This window comes from Pteropus medius, unplaced genomic scaffold (genome assembly GCF_902729225.1).
Source record: "Pteropus medius unplaced genomic scaffold, Ma_sr-lr_union100, whole genome shotgun sequence".
Lineage (NCBI taxonomy): Eukaryota > Metazoa > Chordata > Mammalia > Chiroptera > Pteropodidae > Pteropus > Pteropus medius.
Window position 1 is genome coordinate 12,005,268 of NW_024346062.1, and position 27,105 is coordinate 12,032,372.

The following is a 27,105-nucleotide window of genomic DNA, read 5'->3' on the forward strand; positions in this document are numbered from 1 at the left end:
ATTAAGTATGTAAGTATGCTTAAATATATATGTATCTATGTTTATATATGCATATATATATTTAAATATATTTAATATATGTAACAATGCTATAGTATATTCTTAAACACCAAACACACACACTCACACTCACACACACAAACACACACATAATACCCATTTTAAGATACAAAGGAATTAAGACTACTTGGTAGAATAACAGACTCTGGGTGTGTTAATATTTATGAAAAGTAGACCTAGCTCAGGCACTGTTCAAATTTAAACCCCAGAATAGCACAGATAACCTACTCACGGAAAATCGAGAAATTAATTAGCACCACCCCCAAGATCATTTGCACAGTTTATTTTAAGTGTAAATGACACTAACTTATAAAAATTATATCAGTATGCCTTATGTCTTCTTTATAATTATAAATATTATATTTTAAATAAACAGAACTAAAAGATGGATCAAAATTATAATGTTAATTAATATTACCTGAGATTGTTAACCAAAACAATTATAAATAAGATGGAAAGGACTAATGAAATCTGTTGTTACACTTATAAAATCAATCTCCTCTGATGTTTCAATAATTATATTCAGGCAATTTTTTTATGTAAAGTTGTCAATCTTATCACATTTATAACTTGTACAAAGATTTGTAAATACAGATCAAATTTTAACCAGTTCAGAGAGTAAAAAGGGTTTTTTAAAATGAATCACATAGTAATTTCTGAAAACATGTTAATAATATGTCACAGTGACTCAGATGGTAAGGTTGCTCATCTTACTCACTGTTATATTCCCAGAACCAAGCATAGTGCCTGCAACACTACAAGTAATCAATTATATCAAACTGAGGTTACACCTTACAGCAGGCTGTGCCAAATTATTTTTTAAGAAGTTAAGATTTCCCATCCTGAACATTTTAGTACATGTATGCATATGTAAATTTTTCCGGGAAGAGGATTAATATCTTTCATCACAGACTCAAATGACTTTATGGTACTAAATATGTTAAAAGCTATCAGTCTGAACAAAATAAGGACATGCTGAATGTCAGCTATGTCTCTCAGAGTAGAGAGATAGCAAAGGCACCTCTAGAAATAGTTCAGAGAGGTCAACTCTGAAAGAAAAAGGAAAGGGGTTTTTTGATTGCATTTTTTCATTTGTTTGTTTGCTATCCTTGTTGTTTTGCCTATGTTAATCAAAATTAGATTACTACATTCTTCATTTAATTCAATTGACACAATGCAGCCACTGATACAGTTACAGTATAGCACACTTTAGAAAGAAACATTACCACTATTATTAAATTAAATATATCTATAGCAAGATGAACAAGTATGAGGATACATAAAATACATTGCTAGATAATTCTCTTTGGAATCCAGAGTTTAGCTTATTAAATATTCTTTATTAATTTCCGTGATCCTTGCTTGCTATAACTCAGTAAAACAGTGGCTAAATTACATAATAAAGTAAGCTGGATTTCATATTAATTTTCCTTCTATGTTTCACTTAAAATCTTCTATTAATTTTGAGCATACCTATTTATAGATGAACACCACATAGCCCTGCCCCACCAAGTTCACTGTACGTGCCCATCCTTATACCGAGTGCAACTAAAATGCTATCATTTCATTACATTAAGCAAGAGCCAAGTTTCAGATTTCACACTGTCTGATTGCTAAGATCACATTAGCTCACTAGTAGTTGTTTAGTCAGTGTATCACCTCTATTGGTATTAAATCTTTGGATACAATGAAAGTTAACAATGCTATTTTTATGTTGTGCAAAAAAAATAAAAAACCATTCAGTCTGTTTTCCCTTTTTGATTACAGTTCATTTAAGGAGAAAATGTTGCTGTATGGCTTGACAATGTTTTATGTGTCTTCGGCTGATAGAACACACAAAACGTTTGAATAGGCCCATTTATTTGAACAGACGTATTAAATAATACTTTAAATGTGAACATGCATGTCATAAATTTTGTAGTCTCTTTAAAGTAGGATAAATCTGGTATTTAAAATAGTCTTTGTTCAAAGCCATGTTTTTTTCTAACAGTCATAAAAGGACTCTGATTTGTGCTGCATGAACAATGCCAGCATCATCATTTTAATTTTATCCATATGGGCTTCTAATAATAGATAAGAGTCTACATTTGTATTATATGTCTTAGAGACATTTAAAATCTAGATAAGGAAAGGCTGATTTCATTGGACCCACAGTTAAAGGAAAGCAGACCCTAATTAAAAGAATTCTGTTCTGAATTAACTAGTTTGACATGTGCTAATTGACAGTTCCTGTGAAATGGTTCTAATTAAAGTCAATATGTCTTTTTCAATTAAAAAGAAATTAAGAATATACTAATATACATTAACAACTTAATCTGCCTTCAATATCCCATACATCAGCTGCTTTTTCCCCACTAAGATTATTGGAGAACCATCTGACACGAATCATCTACTGTTTGCTTATGGTATCTCACTATTACTTCACACGAGCGCAGCAGTAGTTTACGTCCCCTTGAGGAAGAGGATAACCTGCACATACTTTAATTTTCAGAACTCTCAAGTTCATTAAAAATAAACCTACCTTTCTGAATTTAAAAAATGGACATTCTTAATAAGAATCTTTGCTAACTGAAAACAAAGACAAGTGTTCTCAATTAGTGGTCTTTTTACTATAAGCCTTAGAGGTAATTGCATTCTTCTGGAAAGAAGGCTGGACTATGTTTTCATCATTTGGCTTGATTCAAAGCAAAGCCTGATTTGAGTAACATACAACAGAAAACATCTTTCAAATCATGTTTTGTTTCCCAAGTGAAATTTTGGGGAAGTCTCAGGTGGGAATACTTCACTTTGTTTATACAAGAGAAAAATAGAAAGCAAGATTGCTTAAATACCAGCACTAACAGAAGGCCCATCATACTCACTGAAAATGTAGCATTAGAGAAGCTGTTTTTAGCAACGTGATTAAATATTCAAATGTGTATTACCAAAGCTATGGTGTTAGCAATTTTAATGTTTTAAACTCAAGCATCAATACTAATGTACACAGCATTAACATCACATGGAGAACTATGGAAAAGATTAAAACTGTTTCTTAGTAGATGATTATAATTTAGACATTTTAATTGTAATTAAAAAATTTTAAAGAAAGCTTTTATACTATCAATATACTATAAGCAATCCTTTCATATGATATAGCTTATATTTTGATAGAAGTACCATCACAAATGCCCCTTTTCCCAGAGTTTAAAAATATCATGCTAAGTGAAATAAGTCAGACAGAAAAAGTTGAGAACCATATGATTTCACTCATGTGTGGTATATAAAACTGAAAGCAACAAATGAACAAGACAAACAAAAGCTCATAGACACAGACAACAGCTTAGTGGTTACCAGAAGGAAAGAGGGGAGGGGAGGGAAGAGGTAAGTAAGAGTAAATGGGGTCAAATATATGGTGACAGAAAGAGATTTGACTTTGGTGGTGAACACAGTGCAATATACAGATGATGTATTATTAAACTGTACACTTGAAACCTGTATAATTTTATTAACCAATGTCACCCCAATAAATTAAATTTTTAAAAAGTTTAACTTTGTCTATGTCCATGCTACCTTGAACAAGCCCAATCCCGTCTGATCTTGAAAGCTAAGCAGGGTCGAACCTGGTTAATACTTGGATGGGAGACCACCTAGGAAGACCAGGTGCTGTAGGCGTAAAAATTAAAAAAAATAAGGGATTGTAAACTGAGAAGGTCCTTGCAATCTGTGAGGTCAACTAAGGGTTGCCTCACCTAAAAAAAAAAATTAAATTAAATTAAAATTAAAATTAAAAAAAGTTTAACTTTAAAAACATCAACCATAAAACGTGACTACTTATGGAAATAGGAAATTATTTTACTTCATTTTACGAAAACACTCATGTTTAATACAAGTTTAAAAACTAGACAAGTCACTTCCACTTTTCCACTTTTATTCGCTTACATTTTAAAAAGATTAAATTTGCTATCACCTGTAGCATTCTGAGTATGTGTGAGACACCAACCAATTAACCTAAGATCTCTCATTGAAAACATTTTTTCCCAAATGTACCATATTATTCTTTTCTGAGTAGTTACCAAAAACTTTAATGAAAATTTTCTTAACTGGGATTCTAAAAGCAGCTGAAATCTAGTGAATTTCCAGAAAAAGTAAATGGATATTAATCTATAATCAAAAAAGTACCTCCACACAATTAAAAATATAATCAGACTCGATAGTCAAAATGCAGTGCTATTTATAACCATGTGGAGCCCCTAGTTTGATTTTCAGTCTTAGGATCTTGTTCCTCGAACTGGCATATACTGGAAATGCTGCAGTAACAGCGTGTACTCAGCTTTCCAAAATGGGAGACAAGCCAATGCAGTAACTTTCCTGCCCAATTAAAGAGCATTGTCTATAGCAGGCCTATACAACATTAGGCCTGCATATTGCATACATCCATGAAGCAACTGTTCATGACCCACCCACAGTGGGGAGCAAGTAGAAAAACAGGCAATATGGCACCCATGTCAGCAACAAGAGGTAAGGCTATTCCACTTCACATCTCAGTTGACATGTTACATATCCAATGACAATATCCCATATCCAAACTCAGGATGAAAATCAATGTGGTCCATCAACCCTTCCAACAGAGGCATTCACTGTACCAATTCTGGACTAGTATAAAAACTTCCTGAACAGTGGAAACAATATTGAACTGAAAACAGGAAAAGCTTGTAGCATTCACCTGACAGCTTATATTCTTGCAGCAGTCAGTAAACATTTATTGATGATTCTCATGGTTTATATTTTCTGTAAGAACTTGTTTTCCTCTCTTTTTCTTGTTCCTATAATTTAATTACCAATAGGTGACCATAAAACTTATTGTCCAAACTGGAAACTTTTAATAATGAACATGGAAGGGAGAGATGTCACAGAAGATGGCAGAGTAGGAAGTTCTAGATTTAGTCCCTCTACCAAAACAACTATTGAGCTAGTAAGAAGTATTAGAATCAACTATTTCAAAAAAAGAGGTCCAGTTGAATACTTGTAGCATACAGGGCAATTGACAAAGAAAGAAACAGACTAGTAAATTTTGGTGAATTTCAACATTACACATAGTAGCCACAATCCTCAAGCTCCACTAAAATTAACCATGGGGACAACGGTCTGATCCTGATGAAGCTTTCTGGAATCATGGCGGATGATAGGAAACTTCTCCAAAACAACAGGGTTCTGTATTTTGATCTACCTGGAAGTTCACTGAGGGGCCAGCATAGAAGCTGACCATTGGTTCAATCCTAAGGGGTTGAAGAAGAATCACTGGCATTATAGAAATAACTTAGTCAACATATCCTTTTTAAAAAATTTTTTTTTCTCTTATTGGATCTAGGCCTTTAAGGAAATCTGTATGAGGGCATTGTCTGACCACAGAAATAAAAGATGTAGACCTCAGCCACCACACATGACAGAGAAGATAGTCTTTGCAAAAACAATTTAGAAAAGTCACTAAACAAATGAATAACTGCAGTCTTCATTAAGTAACAACAGCAATCTGGTGTTCAGGGGAGAATCTGATTTCTAGATTTACATTATAATCTTCAAAATGTCCAGATCTTGACAAGAAAATTGCAAAGCATACAAAAAAAAAAGGAAAATATGACTCATTACAGGGAAAAAAAATTGACTGAAACCATTATGAGGAAGCCCAAATGTTGAACTTAGTAGACAAAGACTTTAAATTTATAATCTTAAATATGCTCAAAGAGCTGAAGAAAACTATGGACAAAGAACTAAAAGAAATCAGAAAAACTATGTATGAACAAGTAAGGATTATCAACAAATAGACAAATTATTTAAAAAGATTAAAGTAGAAATTATGGAGCTCAAAAGTACAATAAATAAAATTAAAAATCCACGAAAGGTATTCAACAGCAGATATGACCAGAGAAAAGAATCATCAAATATGAAAGTAGGGCAACTGTTAAGTGCCCAGTCTGACGAACAGAAAGAAAACAAGAAAAATGAACAGGGACTAAGAGACCTATGGGAAACCATCAATCATACCAACATACATATTATTGGAGTCTCGGGATGAAAAGAGTGAAAAAGAGGCAGAAAAAAGAAATATTGTTCAAAAACTTACCCAATTTGATAAAATACATGAATATACACATCCAAGAATCTCGACAAACTCCAAGCAGGACTAACTTAAAGAAATCCACACCACAGCATATTATTATCAAACTGCTGAAAGACAAAGACAGAGAGATTCTTGTATGCAGCATAAGATAGGAATTCATCACATACAAGTCATCCTCAAAAAAATTAACAGCATATTTTTCATCAGGAACTATGGAAGCCAAATGGCAGTAGGACATATTTAAAATATTGAAAGGAAAAAAAAGTCAACCAAGAATTCTATATTCAGCAAAACGGTCCTTCAAAAACAGAGAAATTACAACATGCTCAGATAAACAAAAGCTAAGGGAATTCATTATAAGTAGATCTGCTAGGCTGTACAAACAAATAAAGATCACTGGTAAAGGTAACTACATCAGTGAATATAAAAACTAGTATTATTCTATTTTTAATATGTTACTCTTCTTTTTATTTCCTATATCATTTAAAAGATGAATGCAGATTTTCTTTAAAATGTAAACTTCAGGGAGGTAATTCTTATCAAAAGAAAAAAAAGACTGGAAAACGAGGTGAATGTAAAATCTTAAAAGTCTTCACAAATATTAGTGAAAAGTGTACCATCTGAGCAAGAGTTTGGAGAAACATGGTGGAGAAAGAGACATCCCCAGATCTCTCCCCTTGAAACAACAATAAGCAGAACATCTAAAACTCAAAAAAAAAAGCACTCAAACTGCACACCAGCACATCTGAATGTGGGATCTGCACATAAGAGCTACCACAGGTCAGAACCCCGGGAGTTGGGTGGTAGACTGGGAGAAACAAAGAAGCTGCTTCTCCCAGCCAGAGCTCCCTGTAGGAGGAGGGGGAAGGGAGAAGGAGCTGCGAGTTCCCTGAACAGCCCTGCCTGGAAGAGCTGTGAGCTCCACACGGCCAGAGACAGGGCCCAGTCATCAGGGCAGAAAGTAGAGAAGCAGGATGGCAGAATAACAAGAGTTGATTTCTACCAGCCTCAGTTGTGAAACCAGGGCTAAGCCACAGCCCACAATCCCCAACCCAGAAGGCCCCTATCCCCATATCCTCCGAAACCAAATACTGTGGAGCCGCAAAAGAACTGAGCAAACACCACCAAAACTGTTGCTAACACTGAAAGGAACTGAGACTGAGGGTAGCGAGCATGATTAAACTCCTATAAGAGAAAAAAAAGACATTATTAAGACTTTATATAAAACAGAGATCCAAGAGGCTTAGACGCCACCTACTGGAAACCAAAAGAAAAGTGCCTTCTTTGCAGCAGGCTAAAGAGAGACCTTCATATAATAAATCTTCTTTCTGGAAAAAAAACAAAACAAAACAAAACAGAATACACTTCCATTAATGCCCCAGAGGAGAAATAGTCCATTAAACACTATGAACAACCAAGGTGACAAGGCATCTCAGAAAGAAAGACAAAAATCTCCAGAAAATAAGCTTACAGACGTAGAAATATGCAACTTAAATGACAGACAATTCAGCATGGTACTTATGAAAAAACTCAATGAGAGCCAAACGAGTCATATCAACAATTTCAGGATGTGAAAAAACAACTAGATGAGCAGAATGAGTTCTTTAGCAAGGAGACTGAAACCCTCAAAAAGAACAGAATAGAACTTCTGGAGATGAAGAACACACTGCAAGAGCTGAAAAATGAAATAGCAAGCTTGGGAAATAGAGTCGACCAAATGGAGGAAAGGATCAGTGATATCAAAGACAGAAATCTAGAAATAAATCAGAAGGAAGAAGAGAGAAGCTAAAGAATGAAAAATAATGAAAGAGAAATACAAGAACTAGCTGATACCATCAGGAGAGGAAACATAAGAATAATCGGCATTATCGAAGGCGAGGAAAAGGAGCAGGGACTAGAAAGCATTTTCAGACAAACAGTGGACGAGAATTTCCCAAATCTAAGGAATGAGCTGGAGCTTGGAATTCAAGAAGTCAATAGAACACCCAATTATCTCAACTCAAAAAGGCTTTCACCACGACACATTGTATTAAAGTTATCGAAAATCGATGACAAAGACAGAATTCTCAGGGCAGCCAGGGAAAAGAAGGTGGTAATCTATAAAAGAAACCCCATTAGATTATCATCAGACTTCTCAGCACAAACCTTACAAGCCAGAAAGGAATGGAATCAAATATGTAAACTATTAACGAAAGGAAATACCGGCCTAGAATAATGTATCCAGCTAAGCTCTCCTTTTAGATATGAAGGAGAAATAAAGACCTTTCCAGACATTTAAAAATTGAGGGAATTCTCCACTATGAGGCCTCTATTACAGGAAATACTGAAAGGGGTCAGCTCACATATAATGACAAAAAAAAAAACAAAAAAACACATAATTAGGAGTAAGGTGACTAGCAAGCGAATAGAAGCAGAGGCGTGCAACCCTTACTAGGAACAGGGCATTCTAAGCTTAAACAATAAGAAGAGATTTGCTATAGCAAGATCATAATGAATGTTCAGCATACATAGGGATAAAGTGAGACAACAATGACTGAAAAGCAGAGGATTCAAAGATCGAAATTCGCAAAGGGGAATGGAGATAAGGCATGTGCAGAAGAAAATGGACGACTGTATATATATTACTATCCTTTACATATTCATAATGGTAACCATACACCAAAGATTAACAACTGAAGTATATAACATAAAACAAGAAGAACCAGAGGCAAAACCCACAAAAGCCAACCAAAATAAAGAAAACAGAAACACAAGGACAAGGAAGCAATGGAAACACCAAGCTACCAGAAAGCAAAAGATAAAATGGCTATAAGAAGACCTCATATTTCAATAATCACCCTAAATGTAAATGGACTGAACTCACCAATAAAAAGTTATGCAGTTGCAGATTGGATCAAAAAACAAAACCTAACCATATGCTGCCCCAGGAGACACATCTCAGCTCCAAAGACAAATATAGACTCAAAGTGAAAGGGCAGAAAATGGTATTTCAAGCAAATGGCATTCAGAGAAAAGCAGAAGTAACAATACTAATAGAGGACAAAACAGACTTCAAAATAAAAAGGTAAAGAAAGATACTAAGGGACACTCATAACGATAAAGGGAATCATGCACCAAGAAGACATAACACTTATTAATATCTATACTCCCAATCTGGGAGCCCCAAAATATGTAAGCAATTACTAACAGAACTAAAGTGAGAAACAGACCAAAACACTGTCGTAGTAGGGGACCTAAATACCCCACTGTCGGATATGGACAGATCATCCAAACAGAAAATCAATAAGGAAATAACATCCTTAAATGACACATTAGACCAACTGGACATAATTGACATATACACAGATGGGGTAAAAGGGGTCAAATATGTGGTGACTGAAGGAAATCTGACTTTGGGAGGTGAATACTCATCATAAATATATATATGCCTTACTGTTAAAGTGTACAGCTGAAACTTACTAGATTTCTTTAACCAATGTCACCATAAAAAAAATGTATAACACGATAATTATAAATTGATGTTAATGAGCATACAAAGCATAAACATGCAATTTGATGCAATTTGTGACAATAACAACATAAAGAGGAGGATGGAGCCAGACAGGAGTAGAGTTAACATATGCTATTGAGTATAAGTTAGTATCAATTCAAACTAGATTTTCATAAATTTAGGAAGTTAATTGTAATTCTCATGTAAACACTAAGAAAATAACTAAAAATATACATAAAAAGAAATGAAGAGGGACTCAATATGGTATACCGGAAAAAAATCAAACACAAAAGAAGGTAGTATTGGTGGAATTGAGGAAAGAAAAAGACATTGGTGGAATTGAGGAAAGAAAAAGGCAGAATTAATGTTTTAAAAACATTATACAACTGTATGCTGCTTATAACAAACTCATTTTAGACCCAAAGACACAGACAGGTTGAAAGTAAAAGGATGGACAAAGATATACCATGCAAATAGTAACCAAAAGAGAGCCAGGCTGGTTACACTAATATCAGACAAAATGGATTTTACATCAAAAACTGTTGCAAAAGACAAAGAAAGATATCTTATAGTGACAAGAGAATCAATTCACCAAGAAGATATAACAATTATAAACATGTACACACCAAACAACAGAGCCTCAAAATGTAAGAAGCAAACAGTAGCAGAATTAAAGGGAGAAATAGTCTACAATAATAGTTGGAAACTTCAACAACCCACTTTCAATAATGGATAAAACACGTAGAGAAAAAATCGAAGGCTATAGAAGACTTGAACACTATAAACCAACTAGAATTAACAGACATATACAGAACATGTCACCCAACCACAGCAGAATATATATTCTTCTCAAATACATGTGGAACATTCTCCAGGATATACCATATGTTGGGCCAAAAAAAACAATTCTCAGATTTAAAAATATCTAAATCATACAAAGTATCTTCTCTGACCACAATGAAATGGAGCTAGAAATCAATAACAAAAGGAAATCTGGAAAACTCTCAAATATAAAAAAATTAAATAGCACATTCTTTTTTTTTTTTTTTTTTAGCTTCAACTATACAGTACATTGGTTAGACATTTATATAGTTTATAAAACAATCCCCCTAATTGCTTTCTCTCCTCTGGCTCTCCATCTAGCCATTACATTAATGCTAACTGCATTCCCTATGCTATGTTCCCCATTCCCATGATCTATCTATCAACTGCTAATTTGTACTTCGTTAACCCTTCACCCCTTTCTCCCAATCCCCTACCCGCTTCCCCTCTGGCTGTCACTAGATTGTCCTCTATATTTGTGAGTCTGTTTTTGATTACTTTGTTCTTTTCGTTACTTAGATTCTAAATATAACTGAAATCATATGGTTATTTATCTTTCTCTTTCTGACTTATTTCACTCAGCACAATAACCTCTATGTCCATCCTTGTCGTTGCAAATGGTAGGATCTCATTTTTTTAATGGTCAAGTAATATTCCATTGTATATATGAACCATAACTTCTTTATCTAATCTCTTGTTGATGGGCATTTAGGCTGCTTCCATATCTTGGCTTTTAAATTGTAAATAGCACATTCTTAGATAACCAATAGATCAATAAAGGAATCACTAGGGAAATTAGGAAATACTTTGAGATAAATGCAAATAAAAATGCAACATACCAAAACTTACAGGATGCAACAGAAGCTCTGAGGAAATTTATAGCTGTAAACATGTATATTAAAGAAAGATCTCAAATCAACAATCCAACTTCACATCTTAGGGAACTAGAAAAAGAAAAGCAAACTAAACCCAAAGCCAACAGAAGAAAGGAAATAATGTAGATTATAGCAAAAAATAAACAAAATAGAGAAGAGAAAAGCAATAGAGAAAAATCAATGAAACCAAAAGTTGGTTCTTTGGGAAAAAATTAACAAAAATGATAAGCCTTTAACTAGACTGCCTAAAGAAAAAAAGATAAAAATAAGTAAGATAAGAGTTGAAAGTGAGACCATTACTACTAACCTTACAGAAATGAAAAGGATTATAAGAAAATATTATGAACAATTTTATACCAACAAATTGGACAGCCTAGATAAAATGTACAAATTCCTAGGAACACACAAAAAATTAGCAAAACCGAATCAAGGAAAAGAAAAATCTTTACAGAATTGTAACTAGAGACTGAATCAGTTAATAAAAAAATCTCCCAACAAAGAAAAATCAGGACCATACAGCTTCAATGATAACTTCTATCAAACTTTTAAAGAATTTACACAGCTCCTTCTCAAACTCTTCCAAAAAAGCAGAGAGAGAACACTCTACAACAAATTTTATGAGGTTAGCATTAATCTGATATCAAAGCCGGACGGATATCACAAGAAAACTACAGATTAATATCTTATAAATAGATACACAAAATTCCTCAACAAAATATTAGCAAACCAAATCCAACAGCATGTTAAAAAAATATATATCATAACCAAGTGAAATTTAACTCAGGAATGCAATGGTGGTTCAACATATGAAAATCAATCAGTGTAATAATACCACATTAACAGAATGAAGGAAGAACTACATGATCATCTCAATACATGCAGAAGGAGCATTTGACAGATTTCTACACCTGCTTATTATAAAAACACTCAAAAACTAGGGTAGAAAGATACCTCCTTAACATGATAAAGGGCATTAATGAAAAATGCATGGTTAACATCATATTCAACAGTGAAAGAATAAAAGCTTTCCCTAACATCAGGAACAAGACAAGGATGTCCACTTTGATCTCTGCTAATCAACATGGTAGGAAGTTCTAGCCAGAGCAATTAGTCAAGAAAAAGATAAAATGAATCCAAATTGATGATGCTTTTTAGAAGTAGAAAGAAATAAAGCTGTATTCGCCAATGACATAATTCTAGTTTTAGAGCTAACAAGTGAATTCAGTAAAGTTGCAGGGTACAAGGTCAATACACAAAGTCCAGTTGTGTTTACAGCAGCAAAAAATAATCTAAAGAGGAAACGAAAATAATTCCAGAGTTCGATCAGTAGTGGAGCAAAGAGTAGACCCCAGAGATCCCTGAGCTGTCCCACCACTGCTCCGGCTTAGTACTAGGGTGCAGGAGAACAAGGTAGACCAGTGAGATAGAATATGTATCGGGGCTATAGACCACAATTCCACAGCGGCCCTCTTCGTCAAAATAGAAAGGACAGCAATGAAGAAGATAAAAAACAATCAAGGAGATGAGACCCAGGGTCAGCAGCCACCCCAACATCGGTACTGCCATAATTTCAATTACCAGACACAGACATCCAGAGAATCCTAAACAACAAGAGGGCAGAGACAAAAGCAGCTGATCCATCAGTTACATTTGTCTGATCCAGAGGCTAAGCAGGGCAAGGCTGAGTAAACGCCAGCTTACCATCTCTACCATCAACCAGTTTAGTCATCTGAAAAGAAGAAATGAATATGAAATTTCAGCAATAAGAAATAAACAAAAGATTGGAGCTAAAGATCTTGTTTGCTTTTTGCCTGTTGACCAGATAACTAAAACTATCTGCATCACCTATGTAGGGTTTTTATTATTTTTTTATTATTTTATCTGCATCACCTATGTAGGGTTTTTATTATTTTTACCTAAAGATGTCTATTTTTGGTAATGACAAACATGTTTGTTTGTTTGTTTTTAAAAAAAAAAACAGTCCTTCTTGATTTTTCTTAATACACCTTTAAAGGATTCTAAATTGTTTCATATCTGGTCAAGTTCAGACTTTTAAGAACTTCATTTTTTTTTTTTTTGTCTACAGCCATGCTACCCTGAACAAGGCCGATCCCATCTGATCTCAGAAGCTAAGCAAGGTTGGGCCTGGTTAGTACTTGGATGGGAGACCACCTAGGAAGACCAGATGCTGTAGGCGTAAAAAATTTAAAAACTAAGGGATCGTAAACTGATTAATTTGTAATAAAAGTTTACAACTTTATTTTTTCAAAAAAGTCAACAAGCTGCAAACACCTGTTAATAAAGGTGATAAATAATTGTCAAAAAAAAAAGAGGAAATAATTCCATTTACAATAGCATTCAAAGAATAAAATACTGAGAAATAAATTTAACCAAGGAGGTGAAAGAATGATCCATTGAAAACTACAAAACATGGCTGAAAGAGATTTAAAAAGACCTAAGTAAATAGAGATACATCCCAAGTTCACGAATTGGAAGACTTAATATCACTAAAATGAAAATACTCTGCAAAGTGAACTATACAGTTCCTCAAATTTATATGGAATTGCAAAGGACCTCAAATAGCCAAAATAATATTGAAAAAGTAAAAAGACTCATACTCCCTAATTTCAAGTTACTACAAAGCTACAGTAACCAAAACAGTGTGATACTGGCATAAGGAAAGATATAGAGATCAACAGAATAGAATTGAGACTGCAGAAATAAACCCAATCATCTATGGCCAACTGATTTTGGACAAGACTGTTCAAGAGAGAAAGATAGTCTCTTCAACAATGGTACAGGAACAAATGAATAATCACATACTAATAATGAAGATGAACCTAAACTTTATTTCTTATACAAAATTAACTCAAAATAAATCAATAAACTAAATATAAAAATATCATAAGGAAATACAGAGGTAATCTTCATAATCTCAGATTTGGCAATTAAGTCTTAGATTTGACACCAAAAGTATGAGCAATAAAAGTAAAATTAGACAAAGTAGCCTTCATAAAAATTAAAAAATTTTTTGTGCATTATCAAGAATGTGAAGAAACACAAAAGACCCCAAATCACCAAAGCCATCCTGAGAAAAAAACAAGGCTGGAGGCATCACTCTTCCCAATTTCAAATTATACTACAAAGTGACAATCAAAACAGCATTGTATTGGCAGAAAAACAGACACACAGACCAGTGGGACAGAATCAAGAGTCCAGAAGTAAACCCATGTTTATATGGGCAAATAATTTTCGACAAAAGAGCCAAAAACAAACAATGGAGAAAGGAAAGCCTTTTCAATAAATGGTGCTGGGAAAACTGGAAAGCCACTGCAAAAGAATGAAACTAGACTGTTGTTTATCACTACACACCAAAATTAACTCAAAATGGATTAAGGACCTGAATATAAGACCAGAAACAATAAATTGCATAGAAGAAAACATAGAACTAAACTCATGGACCTAGGATTTAAAGAGGATTTTATGAATTTTACCTCAAAGGCAAGGGAAGTAAAAACTAAAATAAATGAATGGGACTATATCAAACTAAAAAGCTTCTGCACAGCAAAAGAAGGTAAACAAGGTAAAAGAGACAACCATCCTAATGGGAAAATATATTTGCAAGCAATGCCTCCGATAAAGGCCTAATATCCAAAATATACAAAGAACTCATACAACTCAATAATGACAACAAAAAATCCAAATGGGCAGAGGACCTGAACAGACATTTCTCCCAAGAAGATATACAAATGGCCAACAAACATATGAAAGGATGCTCAACAGCATTATCTATTAAGGAAATGCAAATCAAAACCACAAATGAGATATCATCTCACACCTGTTAGAACAGCTATTATCAACAGGACAATAACACTTGTTGGAGAGGATGCGGGCAAAAAGGAACCCTTATACGCTTCTGATGGGACTTGCAAATTGGTTCAGCCACTATGGAAAACAGTATGGAGGTTCCTCAAAAAACTAAGAATTGATCTACCATATGATCCAGTAATTCCTCTACTGAGTATTTACTCCAAAGACTTGAAGACATACATCTGAAAAGATATTTGTACACTGATGTTCATACAGCATTATTCACAGTGGCCAGGACATGGAAGCAACCAACGCGTCCTACAATAGATAACTGGATAAAGAAGTTGTGGTACATATATACAATGGAATATGACTCAGCCATAAGAAGAGATGAAATACTGCTATTGCGACAACATGGATGGACCTCGAGATAATCATGCTAAATAAGCCAGAGAGAAAAAGTTGAAAATCACATGATATCACTTATATGTGGGATATAAACCCAAAAGCAACAAACAAATAGAGACTTATGGACATCGACAATAGACTAGTGGCTACCAGAGGGTATGCAGGGAGAGGGAAGGCAGATGGGATAAAAGGGGTCGAATATGTGGTGACAGAAAGAAATCTAACTATGGGCGGTGAACACACAATGTATATGCCTTATTGTTGAATTGTACTCTTGAAACTGGATTTCGTTAACCAATGTCACCATAAAAAAAAGAAAAAAAAAAAAGAAAGAAAAGAATATGAAGAAACAACCTACAGAATGAAAGAAAATTTTTGCAAGTCATATATCTGATAAAGGATTAATATTCAAACTATATAAAGAAACATTACAACTCAAGAAACAGACAAACAACCTGAATAACAATGAGCAAAGGACCTGAATAGACATTTCTCTAGAATATATGCAAATAACCAAACAAGCACTTGAAAAGATTTCAACATCACTGGTCATTAAGAAAATGTAAAAGGAAAAAATACTTTACACCCACTAGGAAAGCTTTAATCAAAAAAATTTAAAATAACAAGTTTTGGCGAGGATGTAAAGAAATAGGAACCCTTCTACTTTACTAGTGGGCATATAAAATGGTACAGCTGCTGTGGAAAACAAGCAATTTGGCTGTTCCTCAAAAAGTTAAACATAGAATTACAATATGACTCAGAAATTCTGCTCCTAGGTATATACCTAAGAAAAATGAAAACATATATCCACATAAAAACTTGTACATGAATGCTTATAGGAGCATTATTCATAATAGCCAAAAGATAGAAACAGCTCAAATGCTTATCAGTGGTAAATGCATAAACAAATTGGGGTATGTATGTGTTATATGTATATATGTGTGTATATACAAAATGCAAAAAGAGTGAGAACCTCTCCCAAAATTCTAAGATGCAAGTCTTGAAAGTGCAGAGTTTCTATAATGAAATGTAAATGTTTACAGACTTTTCGCCAAGAGACAGGAGAACCTAGGCCTGCTCAAGACATGTAATGGAGGTAAGTTAAGAATCCTAATACCTCCTTTTTATTCTATTTGGAAAAATAATTTATTCGCAAAGTTTTTAATCTTTAATATATTTATACATGTACTATATGAAATTTTATAATACAGTATATTTATATATACAAATATGGCTATTATTGGACATCTAATTTTTAAGAGAAAATAAATTTTAAAATGGTATTTACTTAACTAGTTATGAATTATTTTGGAAATGTTCTCCTCAAACAAATTTTCTGAATTTATTTTACAACTTTAAAACCAGAAAAGAATGTATTTTGGGATACTATAAACTAAATATAGTATATACTTCTAAAAATTGTTGTAGAGTATAAATGGTATTATTGATAAACATCATGCCTATCATCTGAACAGAAAAAATAAACTCAGTATCCCCATGCTGAAAGATTAGAAGAAAAAAAATGAAAGAATTATTTTTCCAAGACTAAGTATGTATTTTTCAAATATCATTAGTAGGTACCCCTGAAAGGTAATAAAATCAAAGTGAAACAAACAAAAAGAAACTGAATTCCTTTCCTCAATCATAGACAGTAATATGAAATAAACACCAAAACTCACATTTCATCTTTGTCTTTATGTAAATAATTAGCAAAGCATTCTGTTTATGTTTTGCTATGATCAAGCGGGTTTGTCCGTGAGGAAAAGAAACTACTATGTTGTTAATATTAGCTAAGCCATGCAATAAATTGCGGAGTCCAGGGTAAATATATTTTGCAAGAAGTCTATTTAAGATATCAGAACTGGGGACATGGCATGGCTTGGCCCTTGTAGGAGGAACCCCCTTCGTCAGAATTGCTTTTATTAATGTAGTTCTGCTACTATTCCCTTCTCTCACCATGTCTCCCTATCTTGAGTTCTAAAATAGGCACCCTCTTTTAATATATGCATTATAGAAACCGTTTGCTCTGTGAAACAAATAAATATGTTTTCTACATTTATTTGTTCATGAGTTGAAAACAAAAACAAGATGTTTTTAATGTCTTCCTGGCTTTGCCATATAAAGTAGTTGCTCCCAGGCATTATTAATTTATATATCATGACTTTTGTGATGTTTTTCTCTTATTGTTCTTGTTAATTGAATATTCATCTTTAGTATCTCAAAGCACAAAAATTTTTCTCCTGTTTCTGATCTTTTTATAGGATTCGAGATTCCTGGGTACATAATAAAAATAAACAGTCATATCCTTGCCAGCAAAAAAAACAAAGACATACTACATGCAGGTACACAGGTCACTTTCTATGTGATTGCTTTAGTTAGCTTCCTCTTTACTGTAAAAACAAATATCTCCATTAAATGGTACAAATTTTCAATAATGCAGCTAACATACTAAGAAATCCAATGACCCTGAAATATTCTGCCCAAATGAGTAAACCTCTAAAATGTAGCCCTTTCTTAAATTTTTGTAATATATTAATAGAGTACTGTTTTGAAAGATATCATTCTTCCACATGCTTCAGTGACTAGTAGTAACTTTATCTAGTCATTCCCATAGACTGTGAGAGATACCAAATAACTCAAAAGCCCAGCTTTCTGGTTCAGTTTCTATTAATGTAGTGTGTGGGATGTGCATGAAGAATGATGAAGCAGGAAATGACTTGGATAGCAATGGAGATATTATTCTGTGTTTGTTTAAGTTGCTGTGTGAAAGGCAAACCTTCCCACTCCCTCATCACCAGAGCTGTGATTGAAATTCTGGCTGCCTGAAACCAAATATAAGGTTGAGTTCTCTTTACCCAGATGTCAATCTTTCAACTAGTTGGTTTACAGGTTCTGAGAAAAGACATCCTCCTCTTTTAAACATGTGAATGAAATTTCTCCTTTGGCAAATTCAATTAGATGAAAAATTGAACTTACTCTCTTAATTCCACATCACTGTGAAACAGTGACAACTACAGGACCTTGGATTATTATCTTGTTGAACACTGTTTTTACTTATCAATTGATGTGCTTTATTGTCTCCACCTATAAACTCATATTTAATTGTATATACTTTACTCAAGCACATGTAATGTAATACATACTTATAAATCTAAGTTGTAACTTTGACAGAGATGACATCATGAATGTGTGAGGAAAATGATGGCAAATGTCATAGCCTGAAATATCAGAAAAGGTCAGCATTAAGATTCTCATTAGCTTTATCGCATTCATGTTTTCACTAAACATGTCAGTAAATGTCTACATTGCATGATCTCATATAATTTGAACCAAGATCAATTAGAAAATTTTCACTTTTAGTTAGCTGATCAATGCACAGGTTTAAATAGCATGTATGCTATTTTTGCACTGAATTTTCTAAGTACTTTTTAAAACAATAACTGAAGTATTATACTTCAAAGTTTCTTCAAAAATAAGTCTTATAACAAAAAAGAAAAACATAATGATAATTTCTTTAGGGGTATTTGAAAAATTAACTTTCCTTGGAGCCACTTAAAGTAGTCTAAAGAAAGATTTAATATTCTTTCTTGCATTGTTTTTCTCTCTGGTTAAAGCATTATACATAATATAAGTTAAAAGTCAACAAAAGCAATTAGAAACAAAACTACTATTATTTTTATCACTTAAGAAACTCAAAAATGGTTGAAACGATTTTTCTCATACTTTTTCAAAATTCTTATTGCTGCTCAAAGTTCCAAGTAAGTGTGTCATCCCCAAGGGAGAATTTTTCTGAAAACTACAGATCTCTTCAAGGAATCTGAAGATTTAACTAAGACTTGTACATTACCTAGCTATTTACTGCATATTAATATTACCTCCATATTTTAATTTGCAAAAATGCACAGCCAAAGATCTTGAAATACATGAAATTCAAAAGTTTCTTTATGTGGCATACCAATAGTAGAAACAGTTTTAATGAAACACCTCACTGTAAAAAGAAGAGTGTAAAAGAAAATAACAGGGAAGATACAAGTTAGAGGGCAGCACAAGTGAAAAAAATATATAAAATCAAACAGTAATGAATATTATTGGATAAAGACTTAAAAAATACACTGAACCACTAGTGTCCACAAATTGTACTTAGGCAATTTTTTTTTCTTTCACTAAAAAGACTTTATACCCACTGTAATGTTGTTGTCTAAAAGCCTTATCATTTTCTTTATTTTGAAATAAGCACTAAGATTAGCTGACCTGGGCTCCTTACGTAAGTTTTTCTTGATTAAGAAAAAATAAAAAAAGAGGACAATAACCAAGACAGAGAGGAGAAAAGGGAAGAGAAGCATCTTAATATAAAAATTACAGTAGATCAATAATCTTTTCAAGTGAAAAGGTAGGAAATGTTGTAATTTTAGTGATAAAATATATCTTGTAAAATTGTTTCATACGTGTAAATGTATATGTGTGTTCTTTCAGGCAGTTAATTACAGAAAAGGGATGACAAACATGGGTGACAGAAATAAATGTCATTGATCTACTACTTCTGGCAACGTAACAAAGTGAACTGTTCCTGCTCCAAACACAAAGAAATGCTGGAAAATACAAAAAAAAAAAAAAGTGATACATATTTTAGAAATACCCAGGCCCTGGAAACAAAGAGAGAACTCTTTCAAGAGTATAAGTTGACAGCATGACAATTTAGGAAACTCTACAGAGAAGAAAGAGGGCCTTACAGCTAGTAGCTGAGGTGTTAATGTCCATATGTAAGGACAGAATATATGGTTTGAGATCACACAAGTAGAAAAGTTAGAATGAAATAACTAAAATACCTGAATAACAAGTTCAGATTATCAAAAGGTTGCTTGTTCAATAAAAAGGAGTATTAAAAACAAAAACAAAATCTCTGCTCACAGCCCAGGGGAACAGCAAAGAAGTTGGTTTTCTTCCAAAAGCTCTACGTAGCAAAAAAATTCCCATGAAAGAGCTAAACTTAAACATAGGTTTGGGGTACAGATTTACATTACATGCGTGGTATGATAATGTCATGCCAGATGAAAAACAGATCCTAATAAGGAATTTTTATATACTATTATGGTATAATCTCAAGGAAATAGTAAATGAAAAAGTCTGGATGAGGAACACTGTGAATAGTATGCATGTATTTAATCTAAGAAAGAAAATACAAATATATAAATATACATATTTAGTTCCATTTAAAAAAAGGAGATAAAAAAATCAAATGCTAATTAAATTACTGACCTGTGGGAAGGAGAGTAGAGGGTAGAAGAGAGAAGAGTAGAAGTTAGACTTCTCCAAATTTATCTTGTTATCCAGATTTGACTTTGAAATTATATAAATATCTAACATAATTACAAAACAAAATTGAATCAAGAATTTAAAAGTGATTCCAAAAATTTGAAAGTAAAATAAACTAATTTATGCATCAAGTTGATGGCTTACAAACCCAGATAGGAATTATTTCAAGTGACTTGAAAACAGAGTAATTTAATTGTAAACACTGAGTGGGATATACAACAAGGACCAAAAGAACTGCAAAGAAATTTTAAACTATTTCAGTAGCCATATTATTAGTAATGACATTGGTGTTGTTATACTGATTAATATACAGAGAGCAAATAACTGTATTAATGATACTAGGAACCAACATTTTCAACATAAGAAAAAAACACACAAAACCAAAAATACTTAAGTAAAAACCCTATAATCCCAAATTTAAATTGAAAATATCAAGATAAACTCATGAAGTATTTTTTATTTTTAAAAAGTTCATATTTCCTAGCTATTCATATTACCACTGAAAAGGCTTAGAAACAATGACAAATCCACAGCATTGCGCACCCCATCATCCAGATTGTGGTCTCTAAATATCATTTTTGCAATGAAAGCAACTAGGATTACTTGGAAGAACAGCTGATTCCAGATCTGGGGCAGGAAACATACAAGATGAGCCTGAAATATCTTGCTGTACCAGAAAACAAGGAAATTATCAAAGGCTAATGGGGTTGTGTCAAAAGAGCTCAGTACCTGACTTGAGATGTCAAAAGATGGCACAATCTTAGGAAGACGAATTCAGTTTCAAGTTCAATGTTAATATTAAATTGTTTAAAATCCATATGTTCATAACAATAATAAAAAATGAAAACTCGTAATTGTCTTTGGAATATGCTAGGGAACCAACTTATTACTCTGAATGCTGAAAGTAAAAGGAATTCCGAAAGAAAGAATCATGCATTTTTCTCTATCTTTTCTTTATTAACTGTATCTCAGAGTAAATGAATAGTTGATGGAGGCAAGTTCTTATTTATAGAAATATTCCAACTAATAAATGAAAAAGGCAGTTAGATTTTACAGTTCTGAATGACATGATGAATCTGGGCAATGATCATCAAAGGATGCTAAAATCATTTGGTAGATAGCAGACGGGGAACTTTATAATGCATAAATCAGATAGACAATATCTGAAACTACTGATAATGCATAAATCAGGTAGACAATATCTGAAACTACTGATCAATCTTAACATCACACACACAAAAAATAGCAACCAGATGTCATATGTCTCCTGATAAGATGCAATAGAAAGTATACAACACCATCTATGAAATATTCTTGCCCCACCCCCGCCCCCCCAAAAATATAAAACCTGTGTAAGCCTCTAGATCTAACTATTGGTTTACAGGAAACAGAGGAGATGGTAGCATATTTTAACAACACCCAGGATGCAATCAGCAAAGTCTTGAATGTAGGCGTGCAGAAGAGTTAACATAGCAGGCCTGAAACTGCTGTCCTTAGAAAAGCCTGTTTGCAAGGCTGTACCTTGGCTGGTGTCTGGGAACTTGGATTTCAGTAGGGTTCCCACCATTCCAGGAACTAAGAAGAGTGCTCAAAGTGCCTAAACTGTTTGTACAATGTGATTTATGCTGAACACTTGCTTTCTGTCTGAAAGTCTGTAAGCTGGGAATATGCCAGGCAAAGGGTGCCTATATAACTAGCCTCCAATAAAAACCCTGGCCACTGGGTCTCTAATTAGCTTCCCTTTAAAACCCTTCACGACTTATGTTGTCACAACTTGTTCCTGAGGGAATTAAAACACATCCTGTGTGAATCCACTAGAAGACTCTTAGAGACTTGTGCTGGGTTTCCTCCAAACTTCACACAATTTGCCTTGTTCCCTTACTGATATTGCTTTGTATCATTTTGCTCAAATAAATCATAGCCATGAGTACAACTATATGATGAATCCTATGAGTCCTCATAGTAAATCACTAAACCTGGGGTGGTCTTCAAAAACCCCAAAATAATGGGAAACTTCACAAATTAATATGCTGATTTCTTCGACAAATAAATTGCACAAGAAAAAAAGGTAGAAAACCTGTAAAAAATTTAATGTTTAATTTTAATTTCTGTTTCAGTTTCTATGACTAAAGAAGGCAAACACTGATTGAAAAAAATTGTTAATTTAAATAAACTTGCAAATAATTGTTGTATAAGTCTGTGTGGCATTTATATTCTTGAAGTTATTCAAATTAAATCAAGAGTCAAATATCTATCCACAGATAGCACCAGGCCAAGGTTGTTTATACACAAGTATTACCAAATCTTAAATAAGATATTTCCGAGAATAAAAGAATTGAGAAAGCTATTCAGATCATTTTATAATAGTATAATCTTAATGCTCAAAATGACAAAAACTGTATAAAAAAGACTATAGCCCAGTCTCATTTACTAACAAAGACAAGAGAAATTCTACACAAATATTTAGCAATAGCAAATTTAATCATACGTTGTGTATATCTGCATTATCTACATCTGTGTATACATACATACCTGTATCTATAGAACTACAACATGATCATGTAAGGTTTATCCAGGAGCTCAAGGATAGACTGAAGTTTAAACTTACTAATACAATTTGCCACATATTACAGGAGAAAAATCATAATGATTTTTTAAAAAGATATAGGAAAAAATTTAACATCCATACATTATCATTTATTAAAATCCTCGTAGAAAGCTAAGAATACAAAAAATTTCCTTAGCCTAATATTTAATGGTAAAACTTTAAAAGCATTTACTTTAAAGTCAGAAACAACATAAGAATGTTTATTATTGATTACCGTTTCTATTCAACCTTGTACAGGAAATCTTAACCAATTTAGAAAATATTAAAAGTATAAAGATTTAAAAATAGCCATTATTTGCAGATAATATTACATAGAAGATCTAAGAGAATATACAATTTGTCAAAAGTAATAAGAGTTCAATTCAATAAAAATCCCATGAGGGTTGCTAACAGAATCTATGACTACGACCCTATAACTCACATGTAAGAGAATAGGCTGAAAATAGAACTTTGAAGAAGGTGAACAAAGTGAGACGACTTACCTTAATAGCCATTATCATATCATAAAACATTGATAATTTAGATGGCACAATACTGGCACAGAGATAAACAAATCAACTGCACAGAACAGAAAACCCAGACAGACCCTTCTATACATGGCAATTTGTTAGATGAAAAAATTGGTCACACAAATTGCTGAGGAAAGGAGAAATTATTCAAAACTTGATGCTGAGAGAATTAGTTATACTTATGAGAAAAAAAATTAGATAATTGTCTCAGAAAATAAATCCAGGTGGATTTAGAAAATCTAAATCTAGAAGCAAAATTATAATACTTTTAGAAGAAAAAGCAGGAAGTGAACCATATGGCATCAAAATAAAAAAAGCTTGCCTAAACAAGACCTAAAAAAGTACAAGCACTAAAGAGAAAGGCTGAGATATTATACACAATAAATTTGAAAACTTCTACACATCAACACTCCATGAGCAAAGTAAAAATACAAGCCACAAAATCTATACTACATAACCAAAAATAAATTATTATAAAGAACTCCTCAATCAAAAAAATTTTTAAAGGACTGTAAATAGACAATTCACAGTAAAGGAAATCCAGGTGGCTAATAAACATGAAAAGTTGCTCATCCTCACTAAATATTAAGGAAATAAAAATTTTAAAAAAATAACATTTGACACTATTGTCTAATAATAATAAGTATCAGCAAGTATATGAGGAAAAGAAAACCTTATATACTGTTGGTTGAAGCTTAAATTGGTATAGCTACTTTAGAAAATTATTCGGTCACATCATGTAATGTTGAAAATGTACAACCAAGATACAGTATCCATTTATAATTAAAACACCTAATAAAATGGGTATAGAAGGAAAATACCTCAACATAATAAGGCCATATATATGACAAACCATCAGCTAATATCGTATTTAATGGTGAAAAATTGAAACATTTTCCTCCAAGATCAGAAATAAGACAGGGATGCCCGCTCTCACCACTCTTACTTAATGGAGTATTGGAAGTCCAAGCTAGAGCAATCAGGCAAGAGCCAAAAATAAAAGACACCCAAACTGGGAATGAAGGGTCAAACAACCACTTTTTGTAGATGATATACTTCCTTATTTGGAAAACCCTAAAGACTCCACCAAAAAAACAATTAGAAACAATCAACAAATAGAGTAAAGTGGCAGGATACAAAATCAATGTACAAAAATCCATTGCATTCCTATATCCTAATAGTGAAATTTCAGAAAAAGAACTGAAAAACACAATACCTAGGAATAAACTTAACAAAACATGTGAAGGACCTATACACTACAAGACATTATAAAAAGAAATTGAAGAAGACACAAAGAAATAAAAATATATTCCATGCTCATAAACTGAAAGAATCAACATAGTTAAAATGGCCATATTGTCCAAAGCAATATACAGATCTAATGCAATTCCCATCAAAACCTTAATGATATTTTTTAAAGAAACAGAACAAAAAAATAACAGATTTGTATGGAATCACAAAAGACCCCAATTAGCCAAAGCAATCCTGAGAAAAAAGAACACAGCCAGAGGTAACACACTATTGGTAGAAAAACAGACACACAGATCAATGGAACAGAAGTGAGAGCACAGAAATAAACCCACATAGAGATGTACAAATAATTTTCAACAAAGGAACCAAAAATACATGATGGAGGAAAAAAAGCCTCTTCAATAAATGGTGCTTGGAAAATTGGAAAATCACATGCAAAAAAAATGAAACTAGACTTCTATCTGTCACCAGACACCAAAATGAATTCAAAATGGATCAAAGACCTAAATGTAAGACCTGAAACAATAAATTGCATAGAAGAAAACAGGTACTAAACTCATGGACCTTGGTTTTAGACAGGATTTTATGAATTTGACTGCAAAGGCAAGAGAAATAAAAGCAAAATTATAAATTGGTGCAGCCACTATAGAAAACAGTCTGGAGGTTCCTCAAAAAATTAAAAATATAACTATAAGTCCTAGAAATTCTACTCACGAGTATTTATTTATATGAAGAAAATAAAACACTAATTTGAAAATAAATAAATAAATAAATAATAGAATGAATCGGACTGTATCAAACTAAAAAACTTATGCATAGCAAAAGAAATCATCAACAAGATGAAGATGCAACCAACTGAATGAGAGACGATATTAGCAAACAATGTCTCCAATAAGGAGCTAATATCCAAAATATATAAAGAACTCATATAACTCAACAACAAAAACACAAATAATCCATTTAAAAAATGAGCAGAGGACCTGAACGAATACTTCTCCCAAGAAGACATACCAATGGCCAATAGTCATATGAAAAGATGCTCAACTTCACTAGCTACTAAGGAAATGCAAATCAAAACCACAATGAGATATCACCTCACATCCGTAAGAATGCCTATTACCAACAAGACAAGTGACAAGTGTTGGAGAGGTTGTAGGGAAAAAGGAACCTTCATATACTGCTGGTGGGAATGTAAGTTGCTTCAGCCACTAAACAATATGGAGGTTCCTCAAAAAATTAAGAATAGAATTGCCATACGACTCAGCAATCTCTCTTCTGGGTATCTACCTCCAAAATTTGAAAACATTTATTTGTAAAGATATGTGTACCCTGATGTTCACTGCAACATATTCACAGTGGCTAAGCCATGGAGACAACCGAAATGCCCTTCGACGGATAATTGGATAAAGATGTTGTACACATATACAATGAAATATTACTCAGCCATAAGAAAAGATGAAATACTGCCATTTGTGACAACATGGATGGATCTTGAGATAATCATGCTAAGCAAAATAAGTCAGACAGAAAGAGTTACGAACATATGATTTTACTCATATGTGGGATATAAAACTGAAAACAACAAATGAACAAGACAAACAAACAAAAACTCATAGACACAGACAATAGTCTAGTGGTTTCCAGAGAAAGAAAGTGGGGATGGAGGGAGGAAGTAGATAAGGATTGAGGCAGGGTCAAACATATGTTGAGGGAAGGAAATTTGACTTTGGGTGGTGAATATACCATGTAATATATAAATGATGTATTATTGAATTATATACTTGAAACTTACATAATTTTATTAACCAATGTCACCACAATAAATTGAATTTAAAAAGAAAATAATTACAACCAACAAATAT

The 27,105-nt window shown here is 33.0% G+C and overlaps 2 pseudogenes; both read left to right on the forward strand.

Moving 5' to 3' along the window:
* Nucleotides 1-3,592: 3,592 nt before the first annotated feature.
* On the forward strand, nt 3,593-3,711 carry LOC120612643 (uncharacterized; annotated as a pseudogene).
* Nucleotides 3,712-13,422: 9,711 nt separating this feature from the next.
* LOC120612732 (uncharacterized) lies at nt 13,423-13,541 on the forward strand (annotated as a pseudogene).
* The last annotated feature ends 13,564 nt before the right edge of the window (nt 13,542-27,105 follow it).